This window comes from Jaculus jaculus, chromosome 6 (genome assembly GCF_020740685.1).
Source record: "Jaculus jaculus isolate mJacJac1 chromosome 6, mJacJac1.mat.Y.cur, whole genome shotgun sequence".
NCBI classification, from domain to species: domain Eukaryota; kingdom Metazoa; phylum Chordata; class Mammalia; order Rodentia; family Dipodidae; genus Jaculus; species Jaculus jaculus.
The window spans coordinates 163,656,581-163,663,408 of record NC_059107.1 but is presented as its reverse complement, the minus strand read 5'-3'; the positions used below and the strand labels follow the sequence as shown (position 1 = coordinate 163,663,408).

General features: G+C 46.0%; 1 non-coding gene across 1 annotated transcript; it reads left to right on the top strand.

The window, feature by feature from the left end:
* The first annotated feature begins 4,153 nt into the window (after window positions 1-4,153).
* LOC123461825 lies at window positions 4,154-4,260 on the top strand. Its single transcript, XR_006637890.1, has one exon. It is a non-coding gene; the product is annotated as a U6 spliceosomal RNA (small nuclear RNA).
* The last annotated feature ends 2,568 nt before the right edge of the window (window positions 4,261-6,828 follow it).

Below are 6,828 nucleotides of genomic sequence, written 5' to 3'. Positions count from 1 at the left end.
TATCAGGTAAGTCAGTCCGTTGTAAATGTTTTCTTCTAGTCTATGGATTGTCTTGGTGTCTTGATGCCATGACTTTAAAAAGCTCTCCAGCATCTGCAGTCTGCCCACCTCACCCTTTCTTGTTCTGTTCTTTAGGAGCTGCTTCGTCCTTCCTGTGGACAGGTGTGTTTCTGAATGTGGAAAGTGCCCCAGAGCTCACCCCGCTGGCTTCCTCTAAAAACCAGCTTCTTGCTTTGATGGTCTGTATTAGTCAGGGTCTCTAGAGGAACAGAACCCATAGAGTGAATATGTGTTACAAAGAAGATTTACTGGATTTGTTTACACGACTGTGGTGGTTTGATTCAGGTGTCCCTCATAAACTCAGGTGTTCTGAATGCTAGGTTCCCAGCTGATGGAGATTTGGGAATTAATACCTCCTGCAGGGAGTGTATTGTTGGGGGCGGACTTATGGGCTTTATAGCCAGTTTCCCCATGCCAGTGTTTGGCACACCCTCCTGTTGCTGTGGTCCATCTTATGTTGGCCACGGGGTGATGTCCACCCTCTGCTCATGCCATCGTTTCCCCCTGCCATCGTGAAGCTTCCCCTCGAGCCTGTGAGCCAAAATAAATCTCTTTTTCCCAGAAGCTACTCTTGGTTGGGTGATTTCTACCAGCAATGCGAACCGGACTGCAACGACGACGCCGGCTGGGCAGCGCAGCAAGGCTGTGTGCAGGCTGCAGAGGCCGAGGCCCCGTAGCTGCTCGGCGCAGGAAGCTGCCTGCCTCAGCAGTCGCGGCGCGGCACCGACGGCCGGGAGGCCTCCTGGAAACTGGACGCTTTGGGAGGTTGGTGCGCATGTCCACGCAGGACGGCAGCAGCAGGGTGGATGCACTCACCACCTGCTGAGCGGGAAGCAGCAAGGCCACTGGGCAGCAGCAGCAGTTTCCCGAGACCTCTCCATTCTGAGCACTGCTAGAAGCCTGGTCCATGGAACGCAGGCCTTCCCCTCAGACAGCCTTCCTGGGAGCTCCCGCCTGAGGCGGGCCTCTCACTAGATGACAGACCCAGTTGACAATTGAGATTAACCCTCACATAGTCTTTCCCATTGTTTGTTTTCTTTTTTACTCTATCTCTGCTTACATTTTAAAAATATATATATATTTAATTTATTTATAAATCTCTTTATTTGCAAGAGGAAGAGAAAGAGAGAGACTGGGCACACCAGGGCATCCAGCCACTGCAGATGAACTCCAGATGTATGCACCACCTTGCGCATCTGGCTTACATGGGTCATGGAGAATCGAACCTGGATCCTTTGGCTTTGCAGGCAAACGCCTTAATCGCTGAACCATCTCTCCAGCCCTCCGCTTACATTTATTTTAATCAAGGCTTCTTTATTTACTTTTTAAGTTTTTAAAGTTTTATTAATTTTTAAAAAATAGTTATCAGAAAGAGAGAGAGAGAGAGAGAGAGAGAGAATGGGTGCACCAGGGCCTCCAGCCACTACAAACAAACTACAGATGCATGTGCCACTCTGTGCATCTGGCTTACATGGGTACTGGGGAATTGAGCCTGTGCAGGCAAGTGCCTTAATTGCTAAGCCATCTCTCCAGCCCATCTTTCTTTATTTTTGTCGAGGCAGGGTCTTATTCTAGTTCAGGACAACATGGAACTCAAGCTGTCGCTCCCGGCCAGCCTTGAACTCACAATGATCTTCTTACCTCAGCCTCACAAGTACGGACTAAGGGTGTACACCACCACAATGGGTAAAACCTTCAATATGTTTGAGCTTGCTCCCATGGGCCCATCATTCCCTGTGCCAAGATATCCCATCTCAGCTGTGTGCGGGTCACCTGGCTCTGGCTCTGCGGAGGCAGGCGCTGCATTACTTACCAGATCCATGACCCAGGCAGGCTCTCCAGAGCGTGCCAAGTGCTCTTTGTCCTTGCCAGGTCTTTTCAGATAAGGGTTAGGGAACCAGATCCTCCTGACACACTCGCTTCTGGTTAGCACACTTCTTTTTTTTTTCCATCTTTTTATTTCAAAATAATTTCTTCAGGTACATATCCTCAATAGTACACTGTATTATGGAGTTTAAAAAATGTATACAGGGCTGCTGGAGAGATGGCTTAGCGGTTAAGCGCTTGCCTGTGAAGCCTAAGGACCCCGGTTCGAGGCTCGCTTCCCCAGGTCCCACGTTAGCCAGATGCACAAGGGGGCGCACGTGTCTGGAGTTCGTTTGCAGAGGCTGGAAGCCCTGGCGCACCCATTCTCTCTCTCCCTCTATCTGTCTTTCTCTCTGTGTCTGTCACTCTCAAATAAATAAATAAATAAAATTTAAAATTAAAATTAAAATAAATAAAAAATGTATACAGCTATCCTCTTTGACTAGTCCTTGTATTTTGTTGCATGTGTATGTGGGTGTGGTGTGGGTGCACGTGTATTTGGGTGGGTGCACACGTGTGTAAGGGCCTGTGAAGGCCAGCAGTTGACATCAATGATTTTCCACCTTATTCATGGAGGCAGAGCCTCTCAACAACCCGAGAGCTCATTGACTTGGCTACACCAGCTGCCAGGAAGCCCAAGGCTTTGGCTGCTTTGGCATCCCCAGCGTTGGAATAGAGTAGGGCACCACCCTGCCAGGTACTTACATGGGCGCTGGGGATCTGAACTCAGGACCTCATGCTTGTGTGGCAAGCCCTTTGTTCACTGAGCCACCTCCCAGCCTTGGCTGAAGTTCTTGATCATGATCAGTGAGTTATCTAGTTTTACAGAAGCTGTGTTAATCAGTATTCTCCTAGTTACCATCCTGTTTTCTCTGCTGTTCACTTCGTGCCTTTTCCATTTGGTTCATTCTTTACCTTAAAAGTGATCCTTACATTTCTAAATGATTTCTTATTTACTTTTAGAGAAAGGAGAGATAGAGAATTGTCAGGCCTCAGCCACTGAAGTTGAACTCCAGACTCTTGCGCCACCTAGTGGGCATGTACAACCTTGTGCTTGCCTCACCTTTGTGCATCTGGCTTACGTGGGATCTGGAAAGTTGAAGTGCTTGCCTGAGAAGCCTAAGGACGTATGTATGACATACGTCCTTAGGCTTCTCAGGCAAGCACCTTAACCACTAAGCCATCTCTCCAGCTCTTAAATGATTTCTTAAACTAATCTTTTCTAAGACATCCCAGAGTAGACCATATAAACAGATCAGGCACTGGTCACAAGCCAAGAGGGGTGGGTGGATTTACTAGTTCACGTATCCAGCTGGAAGGGCTGAAGGATCCACTACTATCCCATGTGGGAAAGTGTTCAGAATTATAGACAATCACCACAGTCACATTTGTAACAAGAAAGAAATCGGAGCAAGTCGATGTGTAATAAAGGAATAAATGAATTATGTTAATTCATGCAACTGGATATTATGCAGTCATTAAAATCATGTTTTTGAAAATTTTTAATGATATGGGGAGATGTTTTTGGTATTAGCATAACCAGATATCCTACGAGGTCTCTTTCTGCCTGGGCTGCAGTGAGAATAAGCAGAGGTGGCACCAGCAGCAGCAAGGGAGGCCACATACGTAGCTCAGGCACGCAGGATGGGCCACACGACCCACTCCTGGGGCAGCAAGGCCCACCGCACACTGTGGGGAGGTGTGCGAGCCCTCACACCTTCCTGGGGAAATGCCAGCAGGAGCTGCTCTAGACAGCAGTTTGTCACTACCTATTAACATGACAGATACACACCATATGGCACCACATCTCACTTCTAGGTGAATGTTCAACCCAATGGAGGGGTGCCTGCCCGCCAGGAGACACACACACAGATGTTACAGCTACGTCATTTATAACAACCTCAACGAGGAAGGGCCCAGATGTCCATCAGCAGTGAAATGGATCAACTGTGATCTTGTCTTGTAATGTGAAGCTACCCAGCAATAGGATAGAATGGAGATTTTCTTCAAATTGAAAGGTGAGCTGAAGAGATTGTTCCTAAGAGGATAAACTGTGTGGCCCCACTTATACAATCAAGGCAGAATGCTGGGAAAAGCAAAAGTGAAGCTGGGTTGGCAGTCAGGGTGTGCTGTATGCTTGGGAAAGGCCACCGAGATGCGGGCAACTATGGTATGTGTCACAATTTTAAAGGAGAAGCAAACAAACAAACAATAAAAAACATACAGTGTGCTCACTTTGGCAGCACATATACTAAAATTGGAGAGATACAGAAAAGACTAGCATGACTCCTGCGCAAGGATGACACACAGATTTGTGAAGTGTTCCATATTTTTTTTTGGAGAGATGGCTCAGTGGTTAAGGCGCTTGCCTACAAAGCCTAACAACCCAGGTTCAATTCCCCATACCCACATAAAGCTAGATATGCAAAGTGGCATATGCATCTGGAGTGTGTTTGCAGTGGATGGAGGCCCTAGCATAGCCATTTTTTCCCTCTCTTCTGTCTCTTCTGTATGCAAATAAACATTTGAACATTTATGTTCAGAAAAATATTAAGAGAGTCTTCTGTTGTCATGTAACAAAATAATCACCATCCCAGACAGGGTCAGATGGATAGCACTGATGGAGCACACATTTCAAGATGGATTATTTTCCTTCCATTTCTTTTCTTTTTAGAAAGAGAGAATTGGTGTGCCATTACCTCAGCCACTGAAATCACTCCAGACACTTGCACCCCCTTGTGGCCCATGTGCAACATTGCATGCTTGCATCACTGTGCCTGGCTATGTGGGACCTAGAGAGTTGAACATGGGTCCTTAGGCATCGTAGGCAAGTGCCTAAACTGCTAGTCTCTCTCCAGCCCTCTTCCAGTTAACTGTTAGTGATACTTACATTGTTTTTTTCTTATGGAAGGCTCATGTTATATGCTGTGCCTGTTATTAGTTTGAATTTACATGCTTTGCCTTGGATGAAAGCGCCTTATTCAGCCTGTGTGTGGCGTGCGTGTCAGAGGCTGGAGGCGTACGTAGCACGTCCTCTTCTACCACTCTTCTGCCTTATTTCCATGAGATGGGATTTCCCTGAAGCTCCCTGTTTTGCAGTTCATCCGGCTGCCCAGTGAATCCCAGCAATCCTCGTCTCCTACCCCCTTGGTGCTGGGATTACAGGCATGCGAGGGCCATGCCCAGCTTTTTATGTGGGTGTTAGGGATCAAGCTCAGGTCCTCTGCCCGTGTAGACTGAGGTCCTTGAGTTTGGGCTTACTGGTAGAGAACCTCCTGTAAGCATGTACCTGTCTTACATCCAGCTTATGCGACTGGGATCAGGCTCAGCCTTCTGCCACTCCCAACTATAAAAATAACCATGTTCTTCTGAGTATTTAGAGAGGTTTTAATTTTGGTATTTCCATCCATTCAACTAAAATTAATTTCAGTACATTTTTTTTCTTCAAATAATAACCAGCCTGCTGTCATGGGGTCACATCTGAGCTTTCTGTTCTGTCTCACTGGGTGATGTGTTTCAAGGGCAAGTACCATGCTATTTGTATGACTATGTCTCTGCTGTACAGCTTGAAACCAGTGGCACAATGCCTCCAGCTTTGCACTTTAGCTCATGACTGGTTTGGCTAGGTGGACATTACATTCCATAATAATGTTAGAACTTTTACTCTTCTCTAGGATTGTGACAGGGATTATGTTTCCTGTCCATGAACATAGATGTTACTGGCTGCTTCAATTTTTTATTGTTATTTTAGATTTAGTATACAGATTTCTTATGAATCTTTGCTTATTAGTAGTTTGTGTTATGTTATTGCAGTAATCATAAATGGGATTGTTAGCTAGACTTCTGTTCTCATGTAGAAGGCTACCAACTGGTTGAGTGTAAATGCACAATTTCACTGAATTCGTTTACAAGGGGTACCTTTTCTTTTTCAGTAAAATCTGTCATGTCAAAAACAAACAGGGAAAAAGTTTAATTTCTTCCTTCCCTATTTCTATGCCCTCTATTTTTTTTTTCTCACCCAAATTGCCTTGTCTACACTTCTTGGTGCTACACTGAGTATAAATCGTGAGAGCAAGTAGCGCTGTCTTGTGCCAGGAGACAAGAAAGGGCTTCAGCTTTCCATCAGTTGCACAATGTTGAGTGTGGGCTTCTCACACAGGCCCTTCATGGTGCTGAGATATAGTCCTTTAATGTCTAATTTTGTTAGCTTTTTTTCCCCAAATTTTATTTATTAAGGAGAGGTGAGGGAGAGAAAGAGACACGCACAGAGAGAGGTGCCACCTTGTGCATTTGGCTTATGTGGGTGCTAGGTAGTTAAACCTGGGTCCTCTGGCTTCATAGGGAAGCACCTTAACCACTAAGCCATCTCTCCAGCCCTTGGTTAACTATGTTATTTGTGTGGGGGGGTAGGTTCGAGGTAGGGTCTCACTCTAGCTCAGGCTGATCTGGAATTCATTTGTAGCCTCAGGGTGGCCTCAAATTCGCAGTGATCCTCCTACCTCTGCCTCCTGAGTGCTGGGATTCAAGGCTCACGTGAGCCACCATGCCCAGCTTTGGTTAACTTTCTAATCCTGAAAGAATACTAACTCTACTAAGTAACTTTTCTGCATCTAGAAGAGGATCAAATTGTTTCTCATTGTGCTGAGTTGGCCATCAGGTCTATGGGGATGTGCAGCAGTTGCTTTCTGGTTGCTAGGATGACCCACCAACCAGTAATAGCATATGGAAAGAAAGGGTTTATTTTTGGCTTATGGCCTTGAGTGGAAGTTTCATTATGGCAGGAGCAGACAGCTGGAATCACATCTTCACATCAGCTTGGAGGAAGCAGCAAGAGCCAGAATGCTGACTTTGGAGGGTGTTAGAAAGTACTCCCTCTTTGCTTTTTCAGAAGAATTTCAGAAG